The sequence below is a fragment of the Bidens hawaiensis genome, unplaced genomic scaffold (assembly GCF_021521415.1).
Source record: "Bidens hawaiensis isolate Kalapana, Puna unplaced genomic scaffold, B.hawaiensis_p1.1 tig00059196_1, whole genome shotgun sequence".
NCBI lineage: Eukaryota > Viridiplantae > Streptophyta > Magnoliopsida > Asterales > Asteraceae > Bidens > Bidens hawaiensis.
In genome coordinates, this window is record NW_027500675.1 from 81,788 (window position 1) to 91,666 (window position 9,879).

A 9,879-nucleotide genomic window follows, 5' to 3' on the forward strand; every position below is an offset into this window, starting at 1 on the left:
GCCCATAACCCATTCAGCCCAAGTCCAGTTTCCTTCTAAAACTTAGGGCACAAGAATTACAACAACATAACGTATCATGTAGCATCAGCCGCCACCCATGATTTTAAAAAAAATATCCGTTACAAGACTCAAACCATGATTTTAGTTGCAGATGCTTTCTTGTCGACAGCAGCAGCAGATTGTTGCGGATTTTCGCCGTAAATAGATTTGAGTTTATCGAGCAGAACGATTGGTTTGTGAGTAGCCTGGGCATCAGCATAGAGGCTCTGCTTCCAGTCCCAGACCCAGATGGTTTGTCTTGTTGGATTTCACAAGCGACTCCCTTTCGGATTCTAGAGCTTCGATCTGCTTTTGTTGATTTAATGGTCGAATGCACCCACCAGGAACACGTTGATTACCGCGTCGTTGTTTAAGTATTTCATCGCCTTACCACCCAAATCCATCTTTTCAACTCTCAGTTATCAGCTACAACTAACAAGTCAATTTTAGGAACCCCTAAGGCTATATAGGTTTTTGCTTTTTTTTAACCCAGTTTACGTTTGTCATATTATCTTATCCAACTGCATAGGCCAAAAAGCCCAGTTCACATGTGTCAATTACTTCCCGGCCGGCATCATCTGTTTTGCTGGCCTATTAGTTATACTTTGGCCCACTAAAGATCTTCATCAAGTTATATCGGCGTCTAAAATTAGAGGTGAAAAAGAAAACCGAACCTGGAATCGGACCCGGAAAAATTACCCGGAATCGGTTTTTTTATACCCGGGTTTTTAATACCTGAACTCGTACCCGACCGTACCAGTAGGGTAATGATAGGGTATGCATTTCAGTATCAAAATCCGTACCTGGAACCAGACCTGATTTATACCCGGTAATACCCGAAAATCGGAACCGGCTTTTTCCAATACCCAAAATCGGGTTTGACAAATACCTGTTTATACCTGAAAAATGCCCGAAAATACCTCTAAAAAGTGCAACCCCTAAAGAAATCCAATCTATACCCGAAAAAAAGCCTGAAAAACCCGAAAGTAAGGTTTTTTCAATAACGGAAATAGGGTATTCCAATACCCGGTTTTAGAATACCCGGTTCTATACCCGATCCAAACCCGATGCATAGGGTATGGTTTTTAGAGACAATACCCGGACCCGGACCCGACCCGGGTATTACCAATACCCGATTTTCTAATACAGAGACAATACCCGAACCCGGTTCTATACCCAAAACCAGGTATTTGAAAACTCGATTTGTATACCCCTATTTATAATAATTAAAACATGCAATGAAACCAATAGAAATCTAGATTTAAAACAACTTGCTCGCAGTTATGTATATTTATTTTTTAGAATTTGCAAACTACCAATTTGTTCTCAGTTAGGAGAGAAGATTTGTGTCTAATAATAACATCTATCAATTTCTAAAGGGTATAATAGAAAACTTGTATCTTTTTTTTATTTTTACTCTTTAACTTGGAAACACCTAAAATGTTTAATTTTCTTTCTTTTACTTTCCTTGTCATTGAGCCCAGAAACACGAAATAAATCACATATTTTCCTTCTCATAAGTTTCTTTACTGTTTCCTTTCTCTCCCCTCGTTAAATGAGACTCAGGAACACAACGTTTAAGTTACTTATGCAATACTTACAAAAATATTTAAATTTAAAAACTCATAGATATAAAAACGTATATAAGCATATATGTATGTAGATTGTAGATGCCTCTATAGACTATAATGTGTAAGAAAACTGATTGTTTTGAGCATGAAATATTGGGCTTATAAAATGAAAAGGGGCCTGAATGTTTGAGCATGAGGCTTGAAACAAAAATAGGCAGGCCTTCATATTTGAGACCTAAATCCCCCCCCCCCCCCCCCCCCCCCTCCACACACACACACACCCCGCGCCCATGCTGACCAATGCACCCCATCCGACCAGTGTAGCTTGTTGTTTTTCAAAACTGTATTAGCTTAAATTTTTATCAAATTCAACTGAACCGGATCATGTATGCTCTCCTTATAATAATCACACAAATACCTTAATGCCAGAATGTGGATGTTATAAAAATACAATTGGATCATAAACAACAATTCACTAACCAAAAAAAATGTACTTGATTATAATTATAAAGATATATATTAAAAAATAAGATAAAACCTTTATTGGCATTTCTATAAATTACAAAAATAAAAGTTAAAAACCACAACATAATTAAAAGTTACACAAATAGTGTTACAATTACAAGGCTGAAACAATTGATGAGCTATATCCACTTTGGTCATCCCAATATTTTGACCACAACATTACACCACCATACTTTGGAGACTTCTTAATCACCGGAAGAACTTGAGAGGTTAATACATCCGCCGGAATAAACCCGCTTCCGGCGGCTTGAATGTCCGCCGGCAATCCCAAAAACACCTTCTTTGCCCTTAATGACTTAGTCCAAAGGTTCCATGAGTTTATCAAATTTGTAGTGTTACCCGAACTATATTGGCATGGAGGGTTATTATAAAACTGAACCCAAACATAGTCAAAAAGGCCCGTGTTTAAAGCGGTCCCCATTAGTCTATCTGGGTATGGGCATTGTGGGGCCCCGGTTATATAAACTCTTTGTTTTTGTGAACAATATGATTTTAGATATCGCACTAGGTCATCATAAAACTGTGATGACCCTAGTTCGATATCAAAGTCAATGCCGTCTAGTGCGGCATCACCCAGGGGGCGAAACACTGACTGTGATTTGCCCCCTAGGAAAGCGTTCCATAAATATAAGGAAACGTTTCTGGCATCTGGCTTTGAAGATAGTGAATATCTTCCGATGCCACCACCAATGGCTAACATGAGCTTAACCCCTTGTTTTTGACAACTCCTGATGTCGGTGCTCAATGAGACGCACCCTCCGGAGGCTGGGTCGCAGTGCCCTGCTAGGTTAAGTTCAGGGGTTGACCCATTGCCAAATACATTTAGGAAGGCTAAGTTAACATATGGGAACTTTTTTCGTGGCACACGTCGCGGCTAAAGTTCCCTCGTTGCCATTTTGACCCCAGTAAATGGCGATGCCGCCACTTCCGGCTGCGGAGATTGTGGTGGTGGATAGGCATAAGAGGAAAATGATAAGGGGGTTGAATTTGGATGATTTTGGAGCCATTTTTTGTTGCAAGAAAATGGGGTGAAGGTGGTGTGCATTTATAATACATAAGGTGTCAAGTGGCTCATTTGACTTCTATAAAAGTTGAATATAAGCATAATGTGATCACTACAGGCAGCCATGGGAAGTGGGGGTTTGTAGGATGCCACCAAAAACACCTTTAATTAATATGTGCCCGGGAACAAGTCAAGATTTTGCTTCTCTTTTATAAAGTCATCTCTTTACCGGATATTTGGATAACTAAGTTGTTATATTTAACATAACCCTAAGTATTTTTATCTGTGCGTTAAATGCATTACATGTGTGAAAGATGTTGCACGTTGGAAACTCGGCCAGTATTGGTTCGGTTCATGACGATAAAAGGTATGTGGCAATATTTAAAATTTTAAAAGTTTTGTGGCTAGAATTGAAAGTTTAAAAAGTACTATTGTAAAAGTGTAAATTTTTCGTGGGCAAAATTCAAAATGAAAGGTTTTGTGGCAAAACTTTATGTTATCAAAGTTGAGGGGTAACTGGTAAAAGTGTGAAACGTTGATGTAAAAAGTTAAAAGGAGATCAAACTTTATTTACTAAAGTTGAAGAGCTAACATGTAAATGGCAATAGTTAAAGGATGCCAACGTTTATTTACCAAAATTGAGACGCATACATGAAAATGAAAAGGTTCAAAGGAGGCCAAAGTTTATTGTTCAAAAGTTCAGGGGCCAACATATAAAGTTGTAAAACTTTGCTGGCAAAAGTTCAAAGATCACAACTTTCCGGTTAATGGTTTAGATAAACAGGTTAACTATTTGATAATTAATTACATTATTTTTAAGTGTATGTTGTTTAAGGTTGACGCTTTTGAGTTTTGACATGAATACAAATACATGACATGTCCCTGACAGTACACAACTAACAACCATAAAAAATAGATGGGCACGTGAAATTGAAGTTATAAACATGTTAATCGGGTTATTAAAAATGGTTAAACGGATTATAAATGAGTTAGTGAGTTGACTGGTTTAAGTAAACGTGTAAAATATCTCAACCGAACACGATCGTTTAATTGAAACGTGATTCTCGCCCATACTGTCGATAAAAGAGAACCCACTAACGAAACTACGTTTTCATCAAATTCCTTGAAGAACTAGTTATTGGTTTTGTGGTGATCGTTTGAACTAGTCTTCCATTACCATGTAATGTCAAATATATGTTTTTTGTGGCCCACATTCTGGTCAACCATTTTATGCAAGTTGACAACGTTTTAAAACTTTTAATAATAATTAAAAAGAAAGTACAAACATTTATTATAATGTTGATTAATTGAAAGTCATGAATAAACATGATTTTGGTTCACATTGTGAGAGCGGCAAAGATTAGAACTATTTGAATACTTCATGAACACAAATTTGAAGCGAGATTTTTGCATTAGACCATCAAGATACAATAGTCAAAACAATCATACGGTTGGAGATTATCAACTTGCCAAAAACTCAATTCTTTTTTTTTCTGTCAGACAACTGAACAAGTGACGTGCGTTTTCTTTTTATGAAACCGAACCAAAGACATTTGTCTCTTTTTACACATGTTTTTACATTGACCCTCATGATACTGTTGAAGTTGTTTTTATTTCTTAAACAACAATTTTTACAAGTAATTCATCTAACCTTCCACTTACAAGCATTTGAAACCATATCCGTTTTCCACTTGCTCGTTCGTAAGTGAAGTTACTTTTTAGTCCGAAAAACTGAAATTAATCGTAAAAATATAACTTTTTAGACTTAATAGTTGATATCAATAATAGTTTATTGGTTATTTTAGAAAACAATTTGGTTTTTATTCATATTGAAGCACCTAATAAGGCATGAGGAACAACCAATACATAAGACACTTTCAGCGATCATCATTGGAGTCTAGTGTAAGATGACAAGAAGCACCATTCAACACCTTCTTTATTTTATTTATATATTTGTTTGTTATCTATCTGTATTTAAAAATAGACATGATGACTATCCAATGTTTATTTTACTCCATCATATATTCTCCAAGATTTTTTAATCATACTTAGTTTAAAATAACTTTTAATATGGTTTAGCCATAACTCGTGGTGTATATTGATGGATGGACAAAAGACGATTTGTAGTAGGGTTACTGAGTGGTATCGGTACTAATATCAAAATCGGTACTGATTTGGTATCGTTGGTATCGAATCAGTACCAAAGTTTTAAGTATTGGTACGGTACTGGTACCGGTACGTGTACGGTATCGATGTTTCCCGAAATTTACCTTAAATAACATTCATGTACCCCGGTACCAAACCGAAAATTTCGGTACCGGTACCAAGAATTTGCGATTTCGGGATTGAGATTTTCGGTACCGGTATCTGTACGGTACCGTTCTCATCCCTAATTTGTAGTCGGGTTTTCAACCTCACGGATGACAATCATTGAAGAGAGAGGGAAAGATGTTGCATATATGATGTTGGGAGAGAACTTGGATTGTTCATTTGTTCTGGACTCGGTTTGAAGTTTTCAAATGACCGGTTATGGGAATAGAAGGTCAATCTCTTCCGTGATTGTTTTTTCGATAATCAAAAGCTCTGATACTAAATGATGCGAAAACTTCAATAATTTTTAAAGTCCAACATTTTATTCTATATACGATTATAATACTTACAATAAAGATATAAAATCAAAACTGTTGTAAAAAAACAACAACAATAATTTATTATCCTGAAAGAGAGTATAAAAGATTAACTAGAGAATTGAGATTACAGATGCATGCCAACCATTCAAGACCAATTCTTGCGCCATATTTCAAGGAACAGGCATTAAATAACTATATAGGCAGCGTCACGATAAGCCAAAACTTTAAATTAGTCAATTTTAATATTATGAATGATATTAAAACACGAATATATTATAGGAAGGGAGTGATTTACGGGTTATTTCATTATGAATATTCGGTCATAATTTTGATTGAGTTTCAAGTTGGGATGGATTGGACTCAGTTGGGCCATGGTCACTTGGCCCATTAGGAGTACCATTTGAGTTGGACTCAATATCATTTGAGTTGTGGTCATTAGTTGGGACATCTTCAGCCTCTTTATGGCCACTGTTTGGCTCATTTTCACAATTGTGATGTTTGTTTGTAATAGGTTCTAGGAGGGTGATGTGAAACCAAGGTGGTAAATCAAAGATTTCGGGTTCTTCATCATTGATGTGAAAATTTATCTTTTCATGTGGGAACATTTTCTCAACGAATTTCACATCTCTTGACACTACCATCTTTTTGTTTTTAATATCAAACAACTTATACCCCTTTGTCCCATGTGGGTAGCCTAAAAATATTCCTGGTCTCCCTCTTTCTTGGAACTTGTCGCCTTTCGTTTCGGTGCTTCGGTAATAAGCAAGACAACCAAATATTTTCATGTGATCATAATTTGGCTTTTGGTTATAAACGAGTTCATAAGGCGTCATGTTGTTAATGGATTTAGATGGTAACCTGTTTATTATGTATGCGGCGGTTAGAATGCACTCCCCCCAAAAGGTTGATGGTAAATTTGCTTCAAATTTAATGCTCTTGCGGTTTCGAGTAGGTGTCGGTGTTTTCGCTCGATGACACCATTTTGTTCCGGGGTGTGGGGACATGTGGTTTCAAGCAAGATCTCTTCTTCACTATAGAAAGTGGCCATTCGGTTCGAAGTGAACTCCCCACCGTTGTCACATCGAACCCTTTTGACATTTTTACCAAATTGTATTTTGATCATTTTATGGAAGACAATTAAAATATCACTAGCATCCGACTTATGCTTCAAAAGAAAAACCCAAATGGATCGACTAAAATCGTTGACTATAGTTAAGAAATAGTTTGCCCTAATCAAGGAGGGTGTGTGTAAGGCCCCGTTACCGGTAGCTCTACTTTCGTGTTGGATTTACTCATAAACGCAGTTCTAAATATCAGAGTTAATTAAAACATTCGCGGAACATTAAAAACTTTCATAAAACATTTCGTAACAATCCAAAACTTGTCTTAAACAACAACTTGTCTTTCAAAAAACAAAGTAATTAAAACATATCACGTCTTGAGCCTTCTGATGCCAGCCTCTTATTCAATGCCACGTGTCTCCTCAAGCGAGCTGCCTCATCCTACTCACCTGCGTGCATACTAAAAGTCAGCTACGCTGAGTGAGTTCTAGTTAATCATACATTATACAATACACACAAACTTATATTCTTTCATTCATACTTTCATACTTTCATACTTTCTCTTGTACTAACTTGCTTTCATATCTTACGTTATAAAGAGCATTACGCCCTACATTCCTCGAGTATTATTAGGGCTCGGTACCCTCCTTCTTCGAGTATTATTAGGGCTCGGTACCCTCCTTCCTCGAGTATTATTAGGGCTCGGTACCCTCCTTCCTCGAGTATTATTAGGGCTCGGTACCCTCTTTCCTCGAATATTAGTAGGGTTCGGTTCCCTAGTTCTCGAATATTAGTAGGGTTCAATTCCCTCTTTGTTACCATACAACCATACATCATACCTCGAGTATTATTAGGGCTCGGTACCCTTTTCGTAACCACACAACCATACAATCATCATTTCCTTCTTTTATTAACTTTATCACGTTCATACACATAAGCATACATATCATACTTACCTTATACATAGCGTTACAACCTGACAGTACGTGCAATATCCGAAGATCGTTCATGTACCATCAAGCATTCATTCATACATTTCACATTATTCACATAAGGCATACACTTAACTCTTAGGATAAGCGTATTAACAAACATATTGAGTATGCACACAGCCTCGAAAACATAACACATAAATGGGGCTAGAAACTCACCTGAATCCTGTTACGCTCTCCGTTAATCGTTATTCCCTTCTTGAGTTGTGCACGGCTAACTGTATAATATTTACATGTATCAATTAACTACCAATACTCATATCATCTTTCTAGCCTTAGCTACTACCCACAACAAACGGGGGTCCGGGGGCAGCGCCCCTGGCAGCGGGGTCTAGGGGCGGCAGCCCCTAGCAGGGTCCAAGGGGCAGAGCCCCTGGCTGGGGTCGAGCTGCCAGGTCAGCTTGGAAAAATTTTATTTCCATTAACTGTCTTAACACATATTTCATTAGGTTTTTAATTTATTTTCTAATTCGCTAACTTCAGCGAACTTATCATTAAGCGAACTTAACAATAAGCGAACTTACTGTAAGCGAACTTAGTGTTAAGCGAAATTAGTGTTCGGCGAAGTTAACCCTAGGCGAACATATGCCAGGCGAAGTTGTCAGGGGCGAACTTGGGGTCCAGCGAAGTTAATCATAGGCGAACTTGTCAACAAGCGAAGTTGGCCAGCGAACTTAGTTAATCAACGAAGTTATCAGTTAGGCGAACTTGCTTGCAAGCGAACTTGCTTGCAGGCGAAGTTCGCTTGTAGGCGAAGTTGTGCAGCAGCCGCCGCTGTTCATCCTTAATCCCCAAAATCATCATCGTTTTACCGAGAAATCCATGGGTATGGTATTTGACTAACCCGCGGTCATTCCTATGGTCGTTTTTGGTTAAGATTTGACCCGAAAATACGTAAAGTTTGGACCTTTAATTCCAGAAACGTTCAATACAAGATCTACGGTTTATCTTAAACGAACCGTACATGTTTAAGGGTTTATTAGGTTCGTCCTAGCATCAAATTAGCTACTTTACGCTTCGTTTAGATCCGATCTATTATCGTTTCAAGTTTCATGGCAAACCGTCTATAAAAACATGAACTTTAAGATCAAAATCTTACCTTTATGTGTTCGGTTTGCGTGGTTATCTCGTATCTAGCTCGTATATCGAAGATCTAATAATGGTTGGCTTGATTTTGGTCTCGGATCCCGTTCTCTCTCTCGCGGCCGTGTGAGGTGGAGGATGTGTGTGTTTTTGAGTGTGTAGAGATTAGGATGGAAAGAAATGAGGGTTTAGGGTTTTAGGTTGGTTTAGGGGATATATATATCCTTAAAGCCCATGGACCTAAGGCCCATTCCCATTTAACACACCTTAATTAATATAAGTCCATGATCCGTTCTTTACTCGATATTAATTAATTAATAACGGGAAATCACTAAACGTAACTTTCTTTATTTAACATTATAATATTTAGGATGTTACAGTGTGCGATACCTTCCCCATATATCGTAATGTAAAAGTTCAAAACACTCATTTGTCTTAATGAAACCGGTGATAAAAGGTGATCTAGTAAACTTTGCCTTCATACATGAATCACAAACATCATTATTTGTTTTTAAAGAAACGAAATCTAAAATTGAAAGTTTACTGTGTGAAGCATGTCCCAAACGTTGATGCCACATGTTATTAGTAACCGCCATAGCCATTCTTTAACATCCCACCATCCTCATCCGGTATAGACCTTGTTGACATTTACCCGTTCCAATCAATTTCCTCGAACTCAAGTCCTACATGACAAAAAAATCGGGGAAAAACGTTACTGCACAACGAAAATCTTGGGTTAAACGACTGACGGATAGTAAATTGCAAGTAAATTCCGGAACATATAAGACATTTCGAATTTTAGTTCCGTTCGGCAAGGTGCAAAAGCCTTTTCCCTTAACGGATATAGAGTCACCTTTAGGTATGGTAACGGGCAGTTCACGTGTTGCTTCCATGTTCCCATGAAACAAATCAAAATTGTGAGTTATATGCCCGGTGCAACCCGAGTCCACAACCCATTTGTTACCTTTATACAAT

The 9,879-nt window shown here is 37.5% G+C and overlaps 1 pseudogene; it reads right to left on the reverse strand.

The window, feature by feature from the left end:
* Positions 1-2,008: 2,008 nt before the first annotated feature.
* Positions 2,009-3,158, reverse strand: LOC143602598 (hevamine-A-like; annotated as a pseudogene).
* Positions 3,159-9,879: the final 6,721 nt, after the last annotated feature.